At 48.4% G+C, this 25471-nt stretch overlaps 1 protein-coding gene and 1 long non-coding RNA gene across 7 annotated transcripts in view; one reads left to right on the top strand and one right to left on the bottom strand.

Moving 5' to 3' along the window:
- The window catches only part of PRKG1 (protein kinase cGMP-dependent 1), a 1872748-nt gene that overhangs the window by 1443293 nt on the left and 403984 nt on the right, over positions 1-25471 (bottom strand). The gene's annotated exons all lie outside the window — the stretch shown is intronic.
- LOC135056487 (uncharacterized) overlaps positions 1-25471 on the top strand; it is a 173694-nt gene that overhangs the window by 1212 nt on the left and 147011 nt on the right. The gene's annotated exons all lie outside the window — the stretch shown is intronic.

The following is a 25471-nucleotide window of genomic DNA, read 5'->3' as shown; positions in this document are numbered from 1 at the left end:
GGTGTCATATTGATGTGTGCTGGGAAGGGGGGGTATCATAATAATGTGTGCTGGGGAGGGGGTGTCATAATAATGTGTGCTGGGGAGGGGAGGGGGTGTCATAATAATGTGTGCTGGGAAGCGGGGTAGTGTGATATTAATGCATGCTAGGGAGGGGGGTAGTGTCATATTAATGTGTGCAAGGGAGGGGGGGTAGTGTCATATAAATTTGTGTTTGGGAGGGGGTAGTGTCATATTAATGCGTGTTGGGGAAGGGGTAGTGTCATATTAATGTGTGCTGGGGAGGGGGGTAGTGTTATATTAATGTGTGCTGGGGAGGGGGGTAGTATCATATTAATGCGTGCTGGGGAGGGAGGGGGGTCATATTACGGATTGCTAATGAACAAAAGAAACTGGGTCACTGCGCATATGTAACAGAAATCTAATGCAGCATCTTTCTATTCCACGGAACCTTCACCTTGGTTCCAACAACAATTAACCAATAGAAAAAAAGGAGTAATAGAAAATAGCGCAATCATCTCTTACCACACGTTCTCACTTATTAAAATGCATAGAAAAAACATGTAATCACCCTTGTAAATATGTTGTAATTTCCTCATATTGTCTGTAAGTTCATAGGATGTTGCCAATATAGGGGGTCATTCCGACCTGATCGCAGCGCAGCGTTCAGGTCACTACTGCACATGCGTATGCACCGCAATGAATAGGTGCTTTGTACGGGTACAAAGCGGATCGTTGCTGAGCGATGGATTTAACGAAGAATCCATTCGCACAGCCGATTGCAAGGAGATTGACAGGAAGAGGGCGTTTGTGGGTGGCAAATGACTGTTTTCTGGGAGTGGTTGTTAAAAGCAGCCGTGTACAGGCGTTTGCCGGGCGGGTGTCTGACGTCAATTCCGGCACCAGACAGGTTGAAGTGATCGCAGCGGCTGAGTAAGTTCAGACCTACTCAGAAACTGCATAAAATGTTTTTGCTGCGCTCGGCTGCACATGCGATCGCACACTTGCATAGCGAAAATACACTCCTCCGTGGGCAGCGAGTATGCGTTTGCACGGCTGCTAAAAACAGCTAGCGAGCGATCAACTCGGAATGACCCCCATAGAGAGATCCTTCAATCTCTTATGTTCTGCAATTCATAAGGTGAATTCACATTTCCACAACATATAGTGATTCTCATAAAAGAGAAAGAAAGACCAGCATTGCAGATATCTCAAGGTAATTGGCTCCAGTGTCTGAATGTGCTTTGTGTTCCAGCGTGCGTTCCACCTATGTGCGCATAACCGGAAGTTAAGTCTTTCCAGGTTCCTTATCATACCAATGTAAAGACTTGACTTCCGGTTATACGCACATAGGTGGAACGCATGCTGGAACGCAAAGCGCATTCAGACACCAGAGGCGATCGGACATTCTGCATTGCTGAACACTTTATAATGTTTTAAGCGTGAGCACCTGCTCCTCATTAGAATAGGTATAAAACCTCGATCAATGTCACTAGCCACCAGACGCTTCTGAGGAAGAACCGCAAGGTTTGAAACGCATTAAGCGTGAGTAGCTTTTTTACCCTCAATCCATTCATCTTCGTTAGCTCTGTTAGAAAATTTCCCATACATATTTGTATCAAATTCTTAATTGAAGCGCTGCTATCCTCTACTTCTTTTTTTGTTCCCATATTTACAGGACTGACTAATCCTGTTCTTATAGCAGCAGCTAAATTAGCACATTATCCCAATTTGCGCCTGATTTTAACCTTGGTTAAAACTTTTTCGTGAGTGGCTTCTAACACTGACTAACTGAGTTATACTACCCTGAGCTTGGATACCACGTTTGGGTTGCTGGAGTGTCCGGGCACTTTCTTTTCCTACCGATTACCATTAGGTCCAGTTGGGTTCTGAGATGAACCATCGCCAGTCGGGTGTTTTTTACATGCTTGTGTATAATAGATGAAATGTGAGTGCTATGTACATTAAATTTGTCCAATTACCTTTCTCTATCGTCCTTGTGGATGCTGGGGTTCCTGAAAGGACCATGGGGAATAGCGGCTCCGCAGGAGACAGGGCACAAAAAGTAAAGCTTTCCGATCAGGTGGTGTGCACTGGCTCCTCCCCCCATGACCCCCCTCCAGACTCCAGTTAGATTTTTGTGCCCGGCCGAGAAGGGTGCAATCTAGGTGGCTCTCCTAAAGAGCTGCTTAGAGAAAGTTTAGCTTAGGTTTTTTATTTTACAGTGAGTCCTGCTGGCAACAGGATCACTGCAACGAGGGACTTAGGGGAGAAGGAGTGAACTCACCTGCGTGCAGGATGGATTGGCTTCTTGGCTACTGGACATCAGCTCCAGAGGGACGATCACAGGTACAGCCTGGATGGTCACCGGAGCCGCGCCGCCGGCCCCCTTGCAGATGCTGAAGTAAGAAGAGGTCCAGAATCGGCGGCTGAAGACTCCTGCAGTCTTCTAAAGGTAGCGCACAGCACTGCAGCTGTGCGCCATTTTCCTCTCAGCACACTTCACACGGCAGTCACTGAGGGTGCAGGGCGCTGGGAGGGGGGCGCCCTGGGAGGCAAATGAAAACCTTTTTTGGCGAAAAATACCTCACATATAGCCCCCAGAGGCTATATGGAGATATTTAACCCCTGCCAAGATTCACTAAATAGCGGGAGACGAGCCCGCCGAAAAAGGGGCGGGGCCTATCTCCTCAGCACACAGCGCCATTTTCTCTCACAGAAAGCCTGGAGAGAAGGCTCCCAGGCTCTCCCCTGCACTGCACTACAGAAACAGGGTTAAAACAGAGAGGGGGGGCACTGATTTTGGCGATATTGAGATATATATAAAGATGCTATAAGGGAAAACACTTATATAAGGTTGTCCCTATATAATTATAGCGTTTTGGTGTGTGCTGGCAAACTCTCCCTCTGTCTCCCCAAAGGGCTAGTGTGGGTCCTGTCCTCTGTCAGAGCATTCCCGGTGTGTGTGCTGTGTGTCGGTACGTGTGTGTCGACATGTATGAGGACGATGTTGGTGAGGAGGCGGAGAAATTGCCTGTAATGGTGATGTCACTCTCTAGGGAGTCGACACCGGAATGGATGGCTTATTTAGGGAATTACGTGAGAATGTCAACACGCTGCAAGGTCGGTTGACGACGTGAGACGGCCGACAAACTATTAGTACCGGTCCAGGCGTCTCAGAAACACCGTCAGGGGCGTTAAAAACGCCCATTTACCTCAGTCGGTCGACACAGACACAGACACGGACACTGAATCCAGTGTCGACGGTGAATAAACAAACGTATTTCTCATTAGGGCCACACGTTAAGGGCAATGAAGGAGGTGTTGCATATTTCTGATACTACAAGTACCACAAAAAAGGGTATTATGTGGGAGTGAAAAAACTACCTGTAGTTTTTCCTGAATCAGATAAAATAAAATGAAGTGTGTGATGATGCGTGGGGTTACCCCGATAGCAAATATTGGCGTTATACCCTTTCCCGCCAGAAATTAAAACACCCCTTAGGGTGATAAGGCGCTCACACGCTTATCAAGTGGCGTTACCGTCTCCAGATACGGCCGCCCTCAAGGAGCCAGCTGATAGGAAGCTGGAAAGATATCCTAAAAAGTATATACACACATACGGTGGTTATACTGCGACCAGCGATCGCCATCAGCCTGGAGATGCAGTGCTGGGTTGGCTTGGTCGGATTCCCTGACTGAAAATATTTTATTCATATAGAGCATTTAATAGGATGCATTCTATATATATGTACGTGAGATGCACAGAGGGATATTTGCTCTCTGGCATCAAGATAAGTACGTTGTCCATATCACCCAGAAGATGTCATGGACACGACAGTGGTCAGGTGATACAGATCCCATACGGCACATGGAAGTATTGCCGTATAAAGGGAAGGAGTTAGTTGGGGTCGGTCCATCGGACCTGGGGACCACGGCAACAGCTGGGAAATCCAACCTTTTTACCCCAAGTTACATCTCAGCTGAAAAAGACACCGTCTTTTCAGCCTCAATCCTTCCTTTCCCATGAGGGCATGCAGGCAAAAGGCCAGTCATATCTGCCCAGACATAGAGGTAAGGGAAGTAGACTGCAGCAGGCAGCCCCTTCCCAGGAAAAGAAGCCCTCCACCGCGTCTGCCAAGTCCTCAGCATGACGCTGGGGCCGTGCAAGCGGACTCAAGGTGGGGGGGTAGTCTCAAGAGTCTCAGCGCGCAGTGGGATCACTCGCAGGTTGACCCCTAGATAGTACAAGTATTATCCCAGGGGTACAGATTGGAGAGTCGAGACATCTTCTCCTCGCAGGTTTCTGAAGTCTGCTTTACCAACGGCTCCCTCCGACAGGGAGGCAGCATTGGAAACAATTCACAAGCTGTATATCCAGCAGGTGATAATCAAAGTACCCCTCCTACAACAAGGAAAAGGGTATTATTTTTCCACACTATATTGTGGTACTGAAGCCAGACGGCTTGGTGAGACATAGTCTAAACTGAAATCTTTGAACACTTACATAAAAGGTTCAAATCGAGATGGAGTCACTCAGAGCAGTGATAGCGAACCGGAAAAAAGGGGACTATATGGTGTCCCTGGACATCAAGGATTACCTCCATGTCCAAATTTGCCCTTCTCAACAAGGGTACCTCTGGTTCGTGGTACAGAACTGTCAATATCAGTTTCAGACGATGCCGTTTGAATTATCCACGGCACCCCGGGCCTTTTACCACGGTAATGGCCGAAAAGATGTTTCTTCAAAGAAAAAAGGCATCTAAATTATCCCTTACTTGGACGATATCCTGAAAAGGGCAAGTTCCAGAGAACAGTTGGAGGTCGGAAGAGCACTATCTAAAGTAGTTCTACGACAGCACGACTGGATTCTAAATATTCCAAGAATCGCAGCTGTTTTCCGACGATACGTCTGCTGTTCCTAGGAATGATTCTGGGCATAGTCCAGAAAAAGGTGTTCCTCCGGGAGGAAAAAGCCAAGGAGTTATTCGACCTAGTCAGAAACCTCCTAAAACCAGGCCAAGTATCAGTGCATCAATGCACAGGAGTCCTGGGAAAAATGGTGGCTTCTTACGAAGCGATTCCATTCGGCAGATCTCAGGGGATTTGCTGGACGAATGGTCCGGATCGCATTTTCAGATGCATCAGCGGATAATCCTGTCTCCAAGGACAAGGGTGTCTCTTCTGTGGGGGCTGCAGAGTGCTCATCTTTTAGAGGGCAGCACACTCAGCATTCAGGACTGTGTTCTGGGGACCACGGATACCAGCCTGAGAGGCTGGGGAGTAGTCACACAGGGAAAAAATTTCCAAGGAAGTGTGGTCAAGTCTGGAGACTTCTCTCCACATGAATATACTGGAGCTAAGGGCAATTTACAATGCTCTGAGCCTAGGAAGACTCCTGCTTCAAAGTCAACCGGTGCTGATCCAGTAGGACATCATCATGGCGGTCGCCCACGTTATCAGACGGGGCGACACAAGAAGCAGGAGGGCAATGACAGCAAGGATTCTTCGCTGGGCGGAAAATCATGTGATAACACTGTCAGCAGTGTTCATTCCGGGAGTGGGCAACTGGGAAGATTTCCTCAGCATAAATGAATTCCACCCGGAAAAGTGGAAACTTAATCTGGAAGTTTCCACATGATTGTAAACCGTTGGGAAAGACCAAAGGTGGTTATGATGGCGTCCCACCTGAAGCGCCAGGTCAAGAGACACTCAGGCAATAGCTGGGACGCTCTGGTAACACCGTCGGTGTACCAGTCGGTGTATGTGTTCCATCCTCTGCTTTTCATACCCAATGTATTGAAAATGATAGGAAGGAGAGGAGTAAGAACTATACTCGTGGCTCCGGTTTGGCCAAGAAGGACTTGGTTCCCGGAACTTCAAGAGATACTAAGAAGGGTCTTGATTCGGCAAGAACCGTGTCTGTTCCGGGACTTACCGCAGCTGCGTTGACGCCAAGGCGGGTGAACGCCGGATCCTAAGGGAAAGAGGCATTCCGGAAGAGGTCATCCCTACCCTGGTCAGAGCCAGGAAGGAGGTGACCGCACAACATTATCACCACTTAGGTGAAAATATGTGCCAGGGTGTGAGTCCAGGAAGGCTCCACGGAAGAATTTCAACTAGGTTAATTTCTACATTTCCTGCAAACAGGAGTGTCTATGGGTCTCAAATTGGGTCCATTAAGGTTCAAATTTCGGCCTGTTGATTTTCTTCCAGAAAGAAATTGGCTTCAGTTCCTGAAGTCCAGAAGTTGTTAAGGGAGTACTGCATATACAGCCCCTTTGATGTCTCCAGTGGCACTGGGCGATCTCAACGTAGTTTTGGGATTCCTAAAAAATCACATTGGTTTAAACAACTCAAATCTGTGGATTTGATATATCTCACATGGAAAATGACCATGCTGTTGGTCCTGGCCTCGGCCAGGCGAGTGTCAGAATTGGCGGCTTTATCTCACAAAGCCATATCTGATTGTCCATTCGGACAGAGCAAAGCTGCGGACTCGTCCCCAGTTTCTCCTTAAGGTGGTGTCAGCGTTTCACCTGAACCAGCTTATTGTGGTACCTGCGGCTACTAGGGACTTGGAGGACTCCAAGTTGCTGGATGTTATCAGGGCCCTGAAAATATAGTTTCCAGGTTGGCTGGAGTCAGGAAATCTGACTTGCTGTTTATCCTGTATGCACCCAACAATGCTGGGTGCTTCTGCTTCTAAGCAGTCGATTGCTCGTGGGATTGGTAGCACAATTCAACTTGCACATTCTGTGGCAGGCCTGCCACAGTCTAAATCTGTTAAGGCCCATTCCACAAGGAATGTGGGCTCATCTTGGGCGGCTGCCCGAGGGGTCTCGGCATTACAACTTTGCCGAGCAGCTACGTGGTCGGGGGAGAACACGTTTGTAAAATTCTACAAATTTGATACCCTGGCAAAAGAGGACCTGGAGTTCTCTCATTCGGTGCTGCAGAGTCATCCGCACTCTCCCGCCCGTTTGGGAGCTTTGGTATAATCCCCATGGTCCTTTCAGGAACCCCAGCATCCACAAGGACGATAGAGAAAATAAGAATTTACTTACCGATAATTCTATTTCTCGGAGTCCGTAGTGGATGCTGGGCGCCCATCCCAAGTGCGGATTATCTGCAATACTTGTACATAGTTATTGCTAACTAAATCGGGTTATTGTTGTTGTGAGCCATCTTTTCAGAGGCTCCGCTGTTATCATACTGTTAACTGGGTTCAGATCACAGGTTGTACAGTGTGATTGGTGTGGCTGGTATGAGTCTTACCCGGGATTCAAAATTCCTCCCTTATTGTGTACGCTCGTCCGGGCACAGTACCTAACTGGAGTCTGGAGGGGGGTCATGGGGGGAGGAGCCAGTGCACACCACCTGATCGGAAAGCTTTACTTTTTGTGCCCTGTCTCCTGCGGAGCCGCTATTCCCCATGGTCCTTTCAGGAACCCCAGCATCCACTACGGACTCCGAGAAATAGAATTATCGGTAAGTAAATTCTTATTTTTAGCTATCTGCAGTGCTGGTCTTTCTTTTCCTGTTGTGGAAACTTGAGGAAACGGGAATTCACCTTATGAATTGCGAAACTCATTTTATGGACATTTAAGGATCTCTTTATATTAGCAATATCCTATGAACTTACAGACGATGGGGGTCATTCCGTCCCAATCGCACGCTGAGCTTCTTCGCAGCCGTGCGATCGGGTCGGAACTGCGCAGCGACGCCTCCAACAAAGAAAGCTGTTGCAGCGGTGACCACAAGAAGATTGACAGGAGGAAGGCGGATCCATCAACTCACCGTTTTCGGGACGTGGAGATCTGAACGCAGGTGTGTCGAGGCGTTTGGAAGGCGGATGTCTGACGTCAATTCCGGAACCTGCAACGCTGAAGTGATCGCACAGGGTAAGTAAGTCTTACCCTAGTTTAGTTCTGCACAAAACTTTTCTTGCATAGCAGGGCTGCTCAAGCGATCGCAGCCTTGTATGCAAAAATCCACTCCCTCATAGGCGGTGTCTACTTGATCGCACGGGCAGCAAAAAGTTGCAGCGTGCGATCAGGTCAGACGTTCCGCTAGACGTTCACGGCGCGCTGTGAGGAAGTCTGCCGGCAGACATCACCATTTCCCCCAGAGAAGGACGATCACCATCAAGGGACATCCGGGCATTCGGAACGCACCACGCACCACGGAGGAGGTAAGGAATTCATCCCCACCTCACTGTATACGGAGCAGCTATACGAGTAATATACCCACACATCATACCAATTGCCACACGGGACTTTTGCCTAATTAAGGACGCAGTTTATACATGGGCTAATCCCACACATTGGGTAATCTAGGGACATCACCTAAGCGGTTCAGTAAAGCTTTACCTATTACTACGGCAGATGAGAGTAAGACGCAGCATAGCGCTTCACACTGCCATTCACGTAGGTTGTTTGTATATATTTGTGTTCTGTCTTTGTCTCTGACAATATATGTTTGTTTGTCAAGTGTACCGGTACTAGGATTGTACACTATAATTCCTATTCCCTATATACTTATATAGGAACCACCCATTCATATATCACTTCCATAGCCCCCCATAGCCATTCCAGTAGAACGGGCACATGCTATATCATCACAGCTGTTTTTAAGTAATATTTGTCAAGTAATAAACCTCTTTGAATTTACCAAAACTGAGTACTATATTTTATTCCTGTTGGGTAGTGCGCTGGGAGCAACCACCAATTTCTCTAACGTCCTAGTGGATGCTGGGAACTCCGTAAGGACCATGGGGAATAGCGGGCTCCGAAGGAGGCTGGGCACTCTAGAAAGATCTTAGACTACCTGGTGTGCACTGGCTCCTCCCACTATGACCCTCCTCCAAGCCTCAGTTAGATTTCGTGCCCGGCCGAGGTTGGATGCACACTAGGGGCTCTCCTGAGCTCTTAGAAAGTTATAGTCTTAGAATTTGTTATTTTCAGTGAGACCTGCTGGCAACAGGCTCACTGCAGCGAGGGACTAAGGGGAGAAGAAGCGAACTCGCCTGCTTGCAGCCGGATTGGGCTTCTTAGGCTACTGGACACCATTAGCTCCAGAGGGATCGACCGCAGGCCCAGCCTTGATGTTCGGTCCCGGAGCCGCGCCGCCGTCCCCCTTACAGAGCCAGAAGCAAGAAGATGGTCCGGAAAATCGGCGGCATGAAGACTCTGTCTTCACCAAGGTAGCGCACAGCACTGCAGCTGTGCGCCATTGCTCCTCTCACACACTTCACACTCCGGTCACTGAGGGTGCAGGGCGTTGGGGGGGGCGCCCTGAGGCAGCAATAAAAACACCTTGGCTGGCTAAAATACCTCAATATATGGCCCCAGGGGCTATATATGAGGTAAATACCCCTGCCAGAATTCCATAAAAAACGGGAGAATAGGCCGCGAAAAAGGGGCGGGGCCTATCTCCTCAGCACACTGGTGCCATTTTTCCCTCACAGCTCGGCTGGAAGGAAGCTCCCTGGCTCTTCCCTGCAATTCTACAGTACAGTAAGAGGGAAAAGAGAGGGGGGGCATTAAAATTGGCACTGTATACAGTATATTATATAAAAAGCAGCTATTAGGGACATAACTCAGTTAGTCCCTGTATATATATAGCGCTCTGGTGTGTGCTGGCATACTCTTACTCTGTCCCCCCAAAGGGCTTTTGTGGGTCCTGTCCTCGTTTAGAGCATTCCCTGTGTGTCTGCCGTGTGTCGGTACGGCTGTGTCGACATGTTGAATGAGGAGGCTTATATGGTGACAGAACAGAGGCCGATATATGTGATGTCGCCCCCTGTGGGGCCGACACCAGAGTGGATGGATAGGTGAAAGGTATTAACCGACAGTGTCAACTCCTTACATAAAAGGGTGGATGACGTAACAGCTGTGGGACAGCCGGCTTCGCAGCCCGCGCCTGCCCAGGCGTCTCAAAGGCCATCAGGGGCTCAAAAAGATCCCGGCAATAAAAAATGTGTTATACATTTCTGACTTTAACCCAAGCACCTCTAAAAATGGGTTTTAGGTTTGGGGAGAAAAAACAGGCAGTGTTTTGTTCCCCCATCAGATGAATAAATGAAGTGTGTGAAAGCGTGGGTTCCCCCGTTAAGAAACTGGTAATTTATAAAAAGTTACTGATGGCGTACCCTTTCCCGCCAGGTGGATAAGTTACGCTGGGAGATATCCCCTAGGGTGGATAAGGCGCTCACACGTTTGTCAAAACTGCCGTCTTAGGAAACGGCCACTTTAATAGGTACCTGTTGATAAAAAACAGGAGGCTATCCTGAAGTCTGTATTTACACACTCAGGTACTAGACTGAGACCTGCAGATAGTGCTGCTGCAGCGTGGTCGGTGACCCTGTCAAACAGGGATACTAGTTGGCAAACATAAAAACATATTAAAGACGTCGTCTTATATATGGGGGATGCACAGAGGGATATTTTGCCGGCTGGCATCCAAAATAAATGTAATGTCCATTCTGTCAGGAGGGTATTAGAGACCTGTCACTGGACAGGTGATGCTGACTTAAAAAGCGCATAGAGAGCCTTATAAGGGTGAGGAATTATTTGGGGATGGTCTCTGGGACCTCGTATCCACAGCAACTGCTGGGAAGAAATAATTTTACCTCAGGTTTCCTCACAGACAAAGGTACAGTCCTTTCGGCTTCAGAAACAAATGGCGCTTCCTTTCTGTACAGAGACAAGGGTAGAGGGAAAAAAGCTGCACCAGTCAGCCTGTTCCCAGAATCAAGATTCTTCCCCCGCCTCCTGTGAGGCCACACCATGACGCGGGTGCTCCACAGGTGTAGCCAGGTACGGTGGGGGGCCGTCTCAAAAATGTCAGCAATTAGTGGGCTCGCTCACAGGTGGATCCCTGTTTCTTTCAAGTAGTATTTCAGGGGTACAAGCTGGAATTCGGGATGTCTCCCCCCAGCCGTTTCCTAAAATATGCCTTGCTGACAACTCCCTCAGGCAGGGAGGCTGTGCTAGAGGCAATTAATAAGCGGTATTCCCAGCAGGTAATACTCAAGGTGCCCCTACTTCAACAAGGACGGGGTTACTATTCCACACGGGTTAAGGTACCGAAACCGCATGGTTCGGTGTGACCCATTTTATATTTAAAATCCTTGAACACAAAAATTCAAGTTCAAGATGGAATCGCTCAGGGCGGTTATTCCAAGCCTGGACGAGGGGGATTACATGGTATCCTGGGACATCAAGGATGCTTACCTGCATGTCCCCATTTACCATCCTCGCCAGGAGTACCTCAGATTTGTGGTACAGGATTACCATTACCAAGTCCAGACACTGCCGTTTGGACTGTACATGGCACCGAGGGTGTTTTATCAAGGTAATGGCCGAAATGTTGATACTCCTTCAAAAAAAGGGAGTTGTAATTATCCCGTACTTGGACAATCTCGTTATAAGGGCGAGGTCCAAGGAGCAGTTGGTAGTCGGGGTAGCACTATTTTGGAAAGTGCTACAACAGCATGGTTGGATTCTAAACAATCCAAAGTCACAGCTGGTTCCTATGACACGTCTACTGTTCCTGGGGATGGTTCTGGACATAAACCAGAAATAGTGTCTCTCCCGGAGGAGAAAGCCAAGGAGTTGTCATCTCTAGTCAGAGACCTCCTGAAGCCAAAATAGGTAGCGGTGCATCATTGCACGCGAGTCCTGGGAAAAATGGTAGCTTCCTACGAAGCAATCCCATTAGGCAGGTTCCATACAAGAACTTTTCAGAGGGACCTGTTGGACAAGTGGTCCGGATCGCATCTTCCGATGCATAGGCTGATAACCCTGTCTCCAAGGACCAGGGTATCTCTACTGTGGTGGCTGCAGAGTGCCCATCTTCAAGAGGGCCGCAGGTTCGGCATACAGGACTAGGTCCTAGTGACCATGGATTCCAGCCTTTGAGGCTGGGAGGCAGTCACACAGGGAAGAAATTTCCAGGGACTTTGATCAAGTCAGGTTATTTCCCTACACATAAATATTCTAGACCTGAGGGCCATTTACAATGCCCTGAGGCCGGCAAGGCCTCTGCTTCAAAACCAGCCGGTACTGATCCAATCAGACAACATCACGGCAGTCGCCCATGTAAACCAACAGGGCGGCACAAGAAGCAGGATGGCGATGGCAGAAGCCACAAGGATTCTCCGATAGGCGGAAAATCATGTGTTAGCACTGTCAGCAGTGTTCATTCCCGGAGTGGACAACTGGGAAGCAGATCTTCTCAACAGACACGACCTCCACCCGGGAGAATGGGGACTTCCTCCAGAAGTCTTCCAATAGGATTGTACACCATTGGGAAAGGCCACAGGTGGACATGCTGGCGTCCCGCCTCAACAAAAAGCTATAAAAGATATTGCACCGGGTCAAGGGACCCTCAGGCGATAGCTATGGACGCTCTGGTAACACCGTGGGTGTACCAGTCGGTTTATGTGTTCTCCCCTCTGCCTCTCATACCAAAGGTACTGAGAATAATAAGAAGGCGAGGAGTAAGAACGATACTCGTGGATGGCCAAGAAGAGCTTGGTACCCAGAACTTCAAGAATTTATATCAGAGGACCCATGGCCTCTGCCACTCAGACAGGACCTGCGGCAGCAGGGGCCCTGTCTGTTCCAAGACTTACCGCGGCTGCGTTTGTCGGCATGGCGGTTGAACGCCGGATCCTGAAGGAAAAGGGCATTCCGGAGGAAGTCATTCCTACGCTTACTAAAGCCAGGAAAGAGGTTACAGCAACTCATTATCACCGCATATGGCGAAAATATGTTGCATGGTGTGAGGCCGAAAGGGCCCCAACAGAGGAATTTCAACTAGGTCGATTTCTGCATTTCCTGCAAGCAGGAGTGACTATGGGCCTTAAATTGGGTTCCATTAAGGTACAGATCTCGGCTCTGTCGATTTTCTTTCAAAAAGAACTAGCTTCAGTACCTGAAGTTCAGACATTTATAAAAGGAGTGCTGCAGAGTCAGCCCCCGTTTGTGCCTCCTGTGGCACCTTGGGATCTCAACGTGGTGTTGAGTTTCTTAAAATCACATTGGTTTGAACCACTAAAAACCGTGGATCTGAAATATCTCACGTGGAAGGTGGTTATGTTATTGGCCTTGGCTTCTGCCAGGCGAGTATCAAAGTTGGCGGCTTTGTCTTGTAAAAGTCCTTATTTGATTTTCCATATGGATAGGGCAGAATTGAGGACTCGTCCCCAGTTTCTCCCAAAGGTGGTGTCAGCGTTTCACCTGAACCAGCCTATTGTGGTGCCTAGGCTACTAGGGACTTGGAGGACTCCAAGTTGCTAGACGTTGTCAGGGCACTGAAAATATATGTTTCCAGAACGGCTAGAGTCAGAAAATCTGACTCGCTGTTTATCCTATATGCACCTAACAAGCTGGGTGCTCCTGCTTCTAAGCAGACTATTGCTCGTTGGATTTGTAGTACAATTCAGCTTGCACATACTGTGGCAGGCCTGCCACAGCCAAAATCTGTCAATGCCCATTCCACAAGGAAGGTGGGCTCATCTTGGGCGGCTGCCCGAGGGGTCTCGGCTTTACAACTTTGCCGAGCAGCTACTTGGTCAGGGGCAAACACGTTTGCAAAATTCTACAAATTTGATACCCTGGCTGAGGAGGACCTGGAGTTCTCTCATTCAGTGCTGCAGAGTCATCCGCACTCTCCCGCCCGTTTGGGAGCTTTGGTATAATCCCCATGGTCCTTACGGAGTTCCCAGCATCCACTAGGACGTTAGAGAAAATAAGAATTTACTCACCGGTAATTCTATTTCTCGTAGTCCGTAGTGGATGCTGGGCGCCCATCCCAGGTGCGGTTTATCTGCAATACTTGTACATAGTTATTGTTAACTAAATCGGGTTATTGTTGAGCCATCTGTTGAGAGGCTCTATTGTTTCATACTGTTAACTGTGTTTCATATCACGAGTTGTACGGTGTGATTGGTGTGGCTGGTATGAGTCTTACCCGGGATTCAAAATCCTTCCTTATTGTGACGCTCGTCCGGGCACAGTACCTAACTGAGGCTTGGAGGAGGGTCATAGTGGGAGGAGCCAGTGCACACCAGGTAGTCTAAGATCTTTCTAGAGTGCCCAGCCTCCTTCGGAGCCCGCTATTCCCCATGGTCCTTACGGAGTTCCCAGCATCCACTACGGACTACGAGAAATAAAATTACCGGTGAGTAAATTCTTATTTTTTCCCTCCCTCTAACTCCCCTGTCAGCGTTCCTGGCCTCACCCTCACCCTACCTGTAACTCCCCCCCCCCCCCCCCCCAGTGCCCCTTCCCTCACCCTCCCTGTAATTCCCCCCTCAGTGCTCCTCACACTCCATCTAGCTCCCTGTCAGCATCCCTGCCCTCACCCTCCCTGTAAGTCCCCCTCAGCATCCCTGCCCTCACCCTCCCTGTAACTCCACCTCAACATCCCTGCCCTCACCCTCCCTGTAACTCCCCCTCAGCATCCCTGCCCTCGTCCTCCCTGTAACTCCCACGGCCACTACTATCGGTCACCTCGGCACCAGCACTGCACTGGTCACTGCTAATGTTTGATCTACTCTCCCTGCTACATGGGGCACATGGTGGGAAACTAGAGGGACATGGGAGAGCTGAAGTGACATCATACAATCAGACATTCTGGTCTCTAATTACAGATGTTGCCACGATACATATGCATGGGCATATGCATCGCGGCAAGCTGCAGCGTACGCCGTGCTGCCACTAGTCACAGCTGGTGATTGCACCATTGAAGTCTATGGCGTGCATGCCATAGATGCGGGAATACTAGCCACGCCATCCATGTCGTGATGATGAGCGTGGTTACATCTGTACATGAGGCAGCCAAAAAATTGTATGCTTTTCTGGGTGTGGGAATTTAGTGTGGATCTGGCCTTCTCAATGTATTTTATGTGGATCTGGCCTTTAGCGATTCAGCAATTTAGGGGCGCCAAAATGAGATTATATCTTGCCCCCCCCAACCTAAAAACGTTCTGACGCCCCTGGCACTGATTATACATAAATACACTACCTGGTACTAGGTACTTAATGCATATGGAAAACAAAGGTCAAAAGTGAAACGTATCTTCAGAGCACAGCTTCTACTTTACTGTAGAGTAAATAAATGCACATTTACAGGGTTGCATATTGCGTACTCTTGTGTGTAATGAGGCTACCAAATTTTAAGGAGTCCTAATGCGAGAGTAAGAAACAGGGCTGGCATGATGCGCTCAGTGAGGATATGCAACGCAGGACGGCGCCAGGCTGGAAAGGCACTGTCCCCGCTCCACCAACCTATTTTTATTTTATTTCAAAGGGCCCAAGGGAGGGAAACCGCAGTTATATTTTATTTTTTTGGGATAAATCGCTTTGTCTCAGTCTCATCTGGCTTCCGCTGTGCTCCCCTCAGAGATGCAGAGTGCCATGGGGATCTGCTGTGGTGCCCGTAGCTCCCAATATCTCTCGAGTTAACTGTACTCCAGTGACCCGTACCATGGTGAAGAAGGAGAGGGTGCTCAGGGTCCGGTCCCACAGTCCTCCTGTGTCCTTGCCGTGCTGCTATTAAGGGGCGTAAGTTAACCCAATTGCCTGAAGACAAGTTTGAGTTTGGGGTGTGTGTGTGTGAGTGTGCGCACGCGCAATATATATATAATTATATATATATATATATATACACATACAGTGTATATATATATATATATATATATATATATATATATATAGTACTCCCAGCTCCGGCACTCTCCAGGTGAATCAAAGATACTTTGCCGGGTGCCCTCCATCACGTAGTCATCCAGGCTGCGTGCATTATATTTCTCTATCGTCCTAGTGGATGCTGGGGTTCCTGAAAGGACCATGGGGAATAGCGGCTCCGCAGGAGACAGGGCACAAAAAGTAAAGCTTTTTCCGATCAGGTGGTGTGCACTGGCTCCTCCCCCTATGACCCTCCTCCAGACTCCAGTTAGATTTTTGTGCCCGGCCGAGAAGGGTGCAATCTAGGTGGCTCTCCTAAAGAGCTGCTTAGAAAAAGTTTAGCTAGGTTTTTTATTTTACAGTGATTCCTGCTGGCAACAGGATCACTGCAGCGAGGGACTGAGGGGAGAAGGAGTCAACTCACCTGCGTGCAGGATGGATTGGCTTCTTGGCTACTGGACATCAAGCTCCAGAGGGACGATCACAGGTACAGCCTGGATGGTCACCGGAGCCACGCCGCCGGCCCCCTTGCAGATGCTGAAGTCAGAAGAGGTCCAGAATCGGCGGCTGAAGACTCCTGCAGTCTTCAAAAGGTAGCGCACAGCACTGCAGCTGTGCGCCATTTTCCTCTCAGCACACTTCACACGGCAGTCACTGAGGGTGCAGGGCGCTGGGAGGGGGGCGCCCTGGGAGGCAAATGATTACCTATAAAGGCTAAAAATACCTCACATATAGCCCTAGAGGCTATATGGAGATATTTAACCCCTGCCTAATTTTTCTAAATAGCGGGAGACGAGCCCGCCAGAAAAGGGGCGGGGCCTATCTCCTCAGCACACGGCGCCATTTCCTCTCACAGCTCCGCTGGTCAGGACGGCTCCCAAGTCTCTCCCCTGCACTGCACTACAGAAACAGGGTAAAACAGAGAGGGGGGGGCACATTTATGGCGATATTTTGATATAACAAAGCAGCTATAAGGGAGCACTTATTATAAGGCTATCCCTGATATATATATAGCGCTTTTGGTGTGTGCTGGCAAACTCTCCCTCTGTCTCCCCAAAGGGCTAGTGGGTCCTGTCTTCGTTAGGAGCATTCCCTGTGTGTCTGCTGTGTGTCGGTACGTGTGTGTCGACATGTATGAGGACGATATTGGTGTGGAGGCGGAGCAATTGCCAAATATGAGGATGTCACCCCCTAGGGAGTCGACACCAGAATGGATGCCTTTATTTATGGAACTACGGGATAGTGTCAACACGCTAAAGCAGTCGTTTGACGACATGAGGCGGCCGGACAATCAATTAGTGCCTGTCCAGGCGACTCAAACACCGTCAGGGGCTGTGAAACGCCCTTTGCCTCAGTCGGTCGACACAGACCCAGACACAGGCGATGACTCCAGTGGTGACGGTGACGAATCAACCGTATTTTCCAGTAGGGCCACACGTTATATGATTTTGGCAATGAAGGAGGCGTTACATTTAGCTGATACTACAGGTACCACTAAACAGGGTATTATGTGGGGTATGAAAAAACTACCTATAGTTTTTCCTGAATCAGAAGAATTAAATGACGTGTGTAATGAAGCGTGGGTTGCCCCTGATAAAAAGCTGATAATTTCAAAGAAATTATTGGCATTATACCCTTTCCCGCCAGAGGTTAGGGAGCGCTGGGAAACACCTCCTAGGGTGGACAAGGCGCTAACACGCTTATCTAAACAAGTGGCGTTACCCTCTCCTGAGACGGCCGCACTTAAAGATCCATCAGATAGGAGGATGGAAAATATCCAAAAAAGTATATACACACATGCAGGTGTTATACTACGACCAGCTGTAGCGACTGCCTGGATGGGCAGTGCTGGGGTAGTTTGGTCAGAGTCCCTGATTGAAAATATTGATACCCTGGACAGGGACAATATTTTACTGTCGTTAGAACAAATAAAGGATGCATTTCTTTATATGCGTGATGCACAGAGGGATATCTGCACACTGGCATCACGGGTAAGTGCTATGTCCATTTCGGCCAGAAGAGCTTTATGGACGCGACAGTGGACAGGCGATGCGGATTCAAAACGGCATATGGAAGTTTTGCCGTATAAAGGGGAGGAGTTATTTGGAGTCGGTCTATCAGATTTGGTGGCCACGGCTACAGCCGGGAAATCCACCTTTCTACCTCAAGTCACTCCCCAACAGAAAAAGGCACCGACTTTTCAACCGCAGCCCTTTCGTTCCTTTAAAAATAAGAGAGCAAAGGGCTATTCATATCTGCCACGAGGCAAAGGTCGAGGGAAGAGACAGCAACACGCAGCTCCTTCCCAGGAACAGAAGCCCTCCCCGGCTTCTACAAAAGCCTCAGCATGACGCTGGGGCTTCTCAAGCGGACTCGGGGACGGTGGGCGGTCGTCTCAAAAATTACAGCGCGCAGTGGGCTCACTCGCAGGTAGATCCCTGGATCCTGCAGATAATATCTCAAGGGTACAGGTTGGAATTAGAGACGGATCCACCTCGCCGTTTCCTGAAGTCTGCTTTACCAACGTCCCCCTCCGAAAGGGAGACGGTTTTGGAAGCCATTCACAAGCTGTACTCTCAGCAGGTGATAGTCAAGGTACCTCTTCTACAACAAGGGAAGGGGTATTATTCCACTCTTTTTGTGGTACCGAAGCCGGATGGCTCGGTAAGGCCTATTCTAAATCTGAAGTCCTTGAACCTGTACATAAAGAAGTTCAAGTTCAAAATGGAGTCACTCAGAGCAGTGATAGCGAACCTGGAAGAGGGGGACTTTATGGTATCCTTGGACATCAAGGATGCGTATCTCCACGTTCCAATTTACCCCTCACACCAGGGGTACCTCAGGTTCGTTGTACAAAACTGTCACTATCAGTTTCAGACGCTGCCGTTCGGATTGTCCACGGCACCTCGGATCTTTACAAAGGTAATGGCCGAGATGATGATTCTTCTTCGAAGAAAAGGCGTATTAATTATCCCATACTTGGACGATCTCCTAATAAGGGCGAGGTCCAGAGAACAGCTAGAGATGGGATTAGCACTGTCCCAAGAAGTGCTAAAACAGCACGGGTGGATTCTGAATATTCCAAAATCCCAGTTAATGCCGACAACTCGTCTGCTGTTCCTAGGGATGATTCTGGACACGGTTCAGAAAAAGGTTTTTCTCCCGGAGGAAAAAGCCAAGGAGTTATCCGAGCTTGTCAGGAACCTCCTAAAACCAGGAAAGGTGTCTGTACATCAATGCACAAGAGTCCTGGGAAAAATGGTGGCTTCTTACGAAGCAATTCCATTCGGCAGATTCCACGCAAGAATTTTCCAAAGGGATCTGTTGGACAAATGGTCAGGGTCGCATCTTCAGATGCACCTACGGATAACCCTGTCTCCAAGGACAAGGGTGTCTCTTCTGTGGTGGTTGCAGAGTCCTCATCTATTGGAGGGCCGCAGATTCGGCATACAGGATTGGATCCTGGTGACCACGGACGCCAGCCTGAGAGGCTGGGGAGCAGTCACACAAGGAAGAAACTTCCAGGGAGTATGGACAAGCCTGGAAACGTCTCTTCACATAAACATTCTGGAACTAAGAGCAATATACAATGCTCTAAGCCAGGCAGAACCTCTGCTTCAGGGAAAACCGGTGTTGATCCAGTCGGACAACATCACGGCAGTCGCCCATGTGAACAGACAGGGCGGCACAAGAAGCAGGAGTGCAATGGCAGAAGCTGCAAGGATTCTTCGCTGGGCAGAGAATCATGTGATAGCACTGTCAGCAGTGTTCATCCCGGGAGTGGACAACTGGGAAGCAGACTTCCTCAGCAGACACGATCTTCACCCGGGAGAGTGGGGACTTCATCCAGAAGTCTTCCACATGCTGGTAACCCGTTGGGAAAGACCAATGGTGGACATGATGGCGTCTCGCCTCAACAAAAAACTGGACAGGTATTGCGCCAGGTCAAGAGATCCGCAGGCAATAGCTGTGGACGCGCTGGTAACGCCTTGGGTGTACCAGTCGGTGTATGTGTTTCCTCCTCTGCCTCTCATACCAAAAGTATTGAGAATTATACGGCAAAGAGGCGTAAGAACGATACTAGTGGTTCCGGATTGGCCAAGAAGGACTTGGTACCCGGAACTTCAAGAGATGATCACGGAAGATCCGTGGCCTCTACCTCTAAGGAGGGACTTGCTTCAGCAGGGTCCCTGTCTGTTTCAAGACTTACCGCGGCTGCGTTTGACGGCATGGCGGTTGAACGCCGGATCCTAATGGAAAAAGGCATGCCGGAAGAAGTCATTCCTACTTTGATTAAAGCAAGGAAAGAAGTAACCGTGCAACATTATCACCGAATTTGGTGAAAATATGTTGCGTGGTACGAAGATCGGAGTGCTCCGACGGAGGAATTTCAACTGGGTCGATTCCTACATTTCCTGCAATCAGGATTGTCTATGGGTCTCAAATTGGGATCTATTAAGGTTCAAATTTCGGCCCTGTCGATTTTCTTTCAAAAAGAATTGGCTTCAGTCCCTGAAGTCCAGACCTTTGTTAAGGGAGTGCTGCATATACAGCCCCCTGTGGTGCCTCCAGTGGCACCGTGGGATCTCAATGTAGTTTTGGATTTTCTAAAATCTCATTGGTTTGAACCACTAAATAAGGTGGATTTGAAATATCTCACTTGGAAAGTGACCATGCTTCTAGCCCTGGCTTCTGCCAGGAGAGTGTCAGAATTGGCAGCTTTATCTTACAAAAGCCCATATCTGATTTTCCATTCGGACAGGGCAGAACTGCGGACTCGTCCGCATTTTCTCCCTAAGGTGGTGTCAGCATTTCATCTGAACCAGCCTATTGTAGTGCCTGCGGCTACAAGTGACTTGGAGGACTCCAAGTTACTGGACGTTGTCAGAGCATTAAAAATATATATTGCAAGAACAGCTGGAGTCAGAAAATCTGACTCGTTGTTTATATTGTATGCACCCAACAAGATGGGTGCTCCTGCGTCTAAGCAGACGATTGCTCGTTGGATCTGTAGCACAATCCAACTGGCACATTCTGTGGCAGGCCTGCCACAGCCTAAATCTGTAAAGGCCCACTCCACAAGGAAGGTGGGCTCATCTTGGGCGGCTGCCCGAGGGGTCTCGGCATTACAACTTTGCCGAGCAGCTACGTGGTCAGGGGAGAACACGTTTGTAAAATTTTACAAATTTGATACTCTGGCTAAGGAGGACCTGGAGTTCTCTCATTCGGTGCTGCAGAGTCATCCGCACTCTCCCGCCAGTTTGGGAGCTTTGGTATAATCCCCATGGTCCTTTCAGGAACCCCAGCATCCACTAGGACGATAGAGAAAATAAGATTTTACTTACCGATAAATCTATTTCTCGGAGTCCGTAGTGGATGCTGGGCGCCCATCCCAAGTGCGGATTATCTGCATAAATTGTACATAGTTATTGTTAACTAATTCGGGTTATTGTTGTAGGAAGCCATCTTTCAGAGGCTCCGCTGTTATCATACTGTTAACTGGGTTTAGATCACAAGTTGTACGGTGTGATTGGTGTGGCTGGTATGAGTCTTACCCGGGATTCAAAATCCTCCCTTATTGTGTACGCTCGTCCGGGCACAGTACCTAACTGGAGTCTGGAGGAGGGTCATAGGGGGAGGAGCCAGTGCACACCACCTGATCGGAAAAAGCTTTACTTTTTGTGCCCTGTCTCCTGCGGAGCCGCTATTCCCCATGGTCCTTTCAGGAACCCCAGCATCCACTACGGACTCCGAGAAATAGATTTATCGGTAAGTAAAATCTTATTATCTCCAACGGCGGCACTCCGGAGATGAAAAGAATACTCAGAGTTGGCTATTATAAGCAACGTTTCAGCGCTCTGCGGCGCTTTTATCAAGCCATATGCACCAAGATACAATACCAAACAGCTTTATACATCCTGCCACCAACGCCCGTGATCCACGCCGAACTCCCAGTTCCGGTCACTGCACTGACCTCACAGGAAGTGACGGCGGGGCTCCATGGCAACAATACACACATAAAAAAAAACAACGGGGAGTGACTGTATAACACATAAACACTACAACAATTTAAAAACAAATCGGCCACAAGTAATTGTAATCGGAGCCACATATCATGTAGAGTGTACATACCACAAACGAAATCAATCCTGGCAATTTACGCCAGAGATACCACCTTGGCTAAAATGCTACATTATGTATCTAAAAGTGTACTCTGCATCCATGGTACGGCTCCGATCCAATCCACAATACACATATCAATTAAGAAAAATACATATCTATATTATAATTACATATTGCACATGTTAACTGCTCAATGTTTGTATTGTAGATCTTATTAAATACAGATCTGCATCCCCAAATTCTCATTAAGGCCACGGGGGGCCAACGTGTCCAAACGCATAATCCATTTGCATTCTCTCTGTAACAACCGAGCGGATCTATCACCAACCCTAAGTAAGGGGGGTACATGATCTATGATGCGATAACGTAAGGACGACAAATTGTGTCTGGTCTCACAAAAGTGACGGGCAACCGGTTGTACACTGGTGCTCGTACTAATTGCCGCACGGATAGCCGTGCGGTGTTGAGCCATACGTTCACGAAAAGTGACTTCAGTTTTACCAATGTACATTTTTGAACAGGGACAAATTATGGCATACACCACAAAGCGACTTGTACAAGTTAAACGATGTCTGATGGTGTATTTGACACCTGTATGTGGATGGTTAAATGACGGCCCTGTCAGAAGGTATCCACATGTGGTGCAATTGGGGCATTTGAAGCATCCGTTTTTCGGTTTACCCAAAAAACTGAAGTTCTGCTTTTTGCCCATATTTGAAACATCATTGCGTACCAAGTAATCTCTCAAATTTTTACCTCTTCTATAGCAGGTCATCAAGGATTTATGGTTCAATGCAACCAAATCCTTATCTGTCTCTACTAATGGCCATAGTTCTTTAGCTTTCTTCTTAATAAAAGGGCTTAAATGTGTGTGGCCTTAATGAGAATTTGGGGATGCAGATCTTTATTTAATAAGATCTACAATACAAACATTAAGCAGTTAACATGTGCAATATGTAATTATAATATAGATATGTATTTTTCTTAATTGATATGTGTATTGTAGATTGGATCGGAGCCATACCATGGATGCAGAGTACACTTTTAGATACATAATGTAGCATTTTAGCCAGGGTGGTATCTCTGGCGTAAATTGCCAGGATTGATTTCGTTTGTGGTATGTACACTCTACATGATATGTGGCTCCGATTACAATTACTTGTGGCCGATTTGTTTTTAAATTGTTGTAGTGTTTATGTGTTATTGTTAGGGTCTCCTGCCCTGTGCTGCCACGTCGTCATGGCAACCGGGAGACAAGTGCTAGCGGAGTAACCTGAGCGCAGCTGATACTCTGGTTCGGGTCTTTTGCTGTGCAGTGGTTACAGGCTCTGTGCACGGCAGGGGATCCGGTGCTGGTTTTTGTGCCCACAGTCTGTGAGGTCTGAGTGGGGCATGGACAGCACCTGCTTTATAAGGCCTCTTCTCAGGTTAAGCAGATGCTGCTGAATCTTTGTTGGTTAGTCAGTTCCTGAAAGTTAGCCAGTACTGTGTAGCTTTGTATTTGTTGTTGCTTACTGCAAATAGGCCTGGGGATTTGGTACTACACTCTGCCAATCCAGACCTAGCAGTAAGACTGGAGTCAGTCGTTTAGCTTGCTGGGGTTCTTTTACTACTCTGTGAACTTAGCAAGTTTGCGGCTGTATTCTAAGACTTGCCTGCCTAAATCCTGTCTCACTGTGCAAGGTGTCAGGTGTCAGTTTAGTGGCAGTAAGCTGAACCTGTGCACTGCAAGTGAGAATTAGGATTGTGGAGACTCTCCTTGTGTCTATCATTCCATCTCTGACCAAGGAGTTTACTGCCACACCCGTTGGTAACCCTTTAGGGTTTTGCTGTTGCCCTTAGCAACAGCATTTCGGGTTCTCAACGTATTAAAACACAACATCTTGCTTTTCCCATCTGAGCATTACTAATACTAGGGAGACACCCAGTTCCTTAGCCTCTGGGCTTCTCTGTTCACTTTGTGTGTATTTTGTTACCCTATCACCTTCTGTGTCTGTCTGTGAGTTCATTTGCTTTGCATACCTATCCGTTCAGACACCAGTACATTCCTGCAGGCACTGGTGTGCATAACAGTTCAAACACCAGTACATTCCTGCAGGCACTGGAGTGCATAACAGTTCTGACACCAGTACATTCCTGCAGGCACTGGTGTGCATAACATATTCAGCAGCCTAATACTCCTGTTGAAATTTTGTGGGAATATGGAGCATACCCCTCAAAATACGTTGCAACAGGTGGTCGATCAGGTGCAGGTCCTGACTCGACAATTTAATGATTTGTCCATTAAAATGCACACCTCCCAGGCCGCTGGCGGAGCTCCCGCAGCAGCAGCACCTTCAGGGGTTAAGGAGCTGAAAGTAAATCTCCCGGATCGTTTTTCTGGAGATCGCTCGCAGTTCTTTTGTTTCAAGGAGAGCTGCAAGCTATACTTCCGGCTTAGGCCTCAGTCTTCTGGGTCGGAGATTCAGCGGGTGGGCATAGTGATTTCCTTGCTACAAGGAGACCCACAGGTCTGGGCATATGGGTTGCAGCCTGACCGTCGCTTAAAAGTGTTGATGCTTTTTTTACGGCACTGGGCATGTTGTATGATGACCCTGACAAGACGGCTTCAGCCGAGGCTCAGATTTCGATCCTTAAGCAAGGGCGAAGGCCAGTTGAGGTTTACTGTACGGAGTTTCGGAGGTTGGCCCATGATACCCAGTGGAATGACCCAGCCCTGAGACACCAGTACCGAAGAGGTCTTTCTAACCAGATAAAGGACCAACTGGTACAATATCCCTTGCCTGAGAGCTTGGATCAGCTCATGCAGTTATCCATCCGGGTGGATAGACGGCTGAGAGAGCGTAGGCTTGAAAGGGAGACTGAGGTTTCCTTCTTTCCCAAGGGAACCTCAGACTCTGAGGAATTTTCCGAGGAGCCTATGCAGATTGGGGCTACCCGCCTCTCCTCGCGTGAGAAGACGCGGAGGAGACAGCAGGGGTTGTGTTTGTACTGTGGGAATAAAGGTCATGTGGTAGTATCATGCCCAGAAAAGCCGGAAAACTTCAGGGCCTGAGGGTGATGGGAAATATCCTGTCAGGCCAGAAGTCAGAATTTCCCAAGAAGACTTTTATCATTCCAGTGACCTTGAAGATCCTCGTCAAACTGTCAAGACTGAGGCCTTTGTGGACAGTGGGGCCGACGGGGTTTTTATGGACCGCCAATTCGCCCTGAAACACTCTGTTCCCTTAGTACCCTTGGCATCGGAAATTGAGATTTGTGGGTTAAACGGGGAACCATTATCCCAAGGTAAAATTACCTCTTGCACTAGCCAGATTTCTTTGTTTATTGGAGCCACACACTCTGAAAAATTGTCCTTTTATGTGACTGTCTGTACTTTTGCCCCATTGGTGTTGGGGTTACCCTGGTTAAGGGCCCACAATCCTCAATTTGACTGGGTCTCTGGGGAGATTCTTAGTTGGGGTACTGATTGTTTCAGGAGTTGCTTGAGCCTTCCAGTCAGGCTCTCGCAGCTAAGTTTGCCAGGATTGCCAGGGTGTTATGCAGATTTTGCGGACGTGTTCTCCAAAAAAGTTGCAGAGGTACTACCTCCCCATCGCCCCTATGACTGTGCCATTGATTTGTTGCCAAATGCTAAGCTTCCCAAGAGC

The sequence above is a fragment of the Pseudophryne corroboree genome, chromosome 3 (genome assembly GCF_028390025.1).
Source record: "Pseudophryne corroboree isolate aPseCor3 chromosome 3, aPseCor3.hap2, whole genome shotgun sequence".
In the NCBI taxonomy this organism is placed as follows: domain Eukaryota; kingdom Metazoa; phylum Chordata; class Amphibia; order Anura; family Myobatrachidae; genus Pseudophryne; species Pseudophryne corroboree.
Note: the sequence above shows the minus strand (reverse complement) of the source record. Positions and strands in the feature narration are given on the sequence as shown.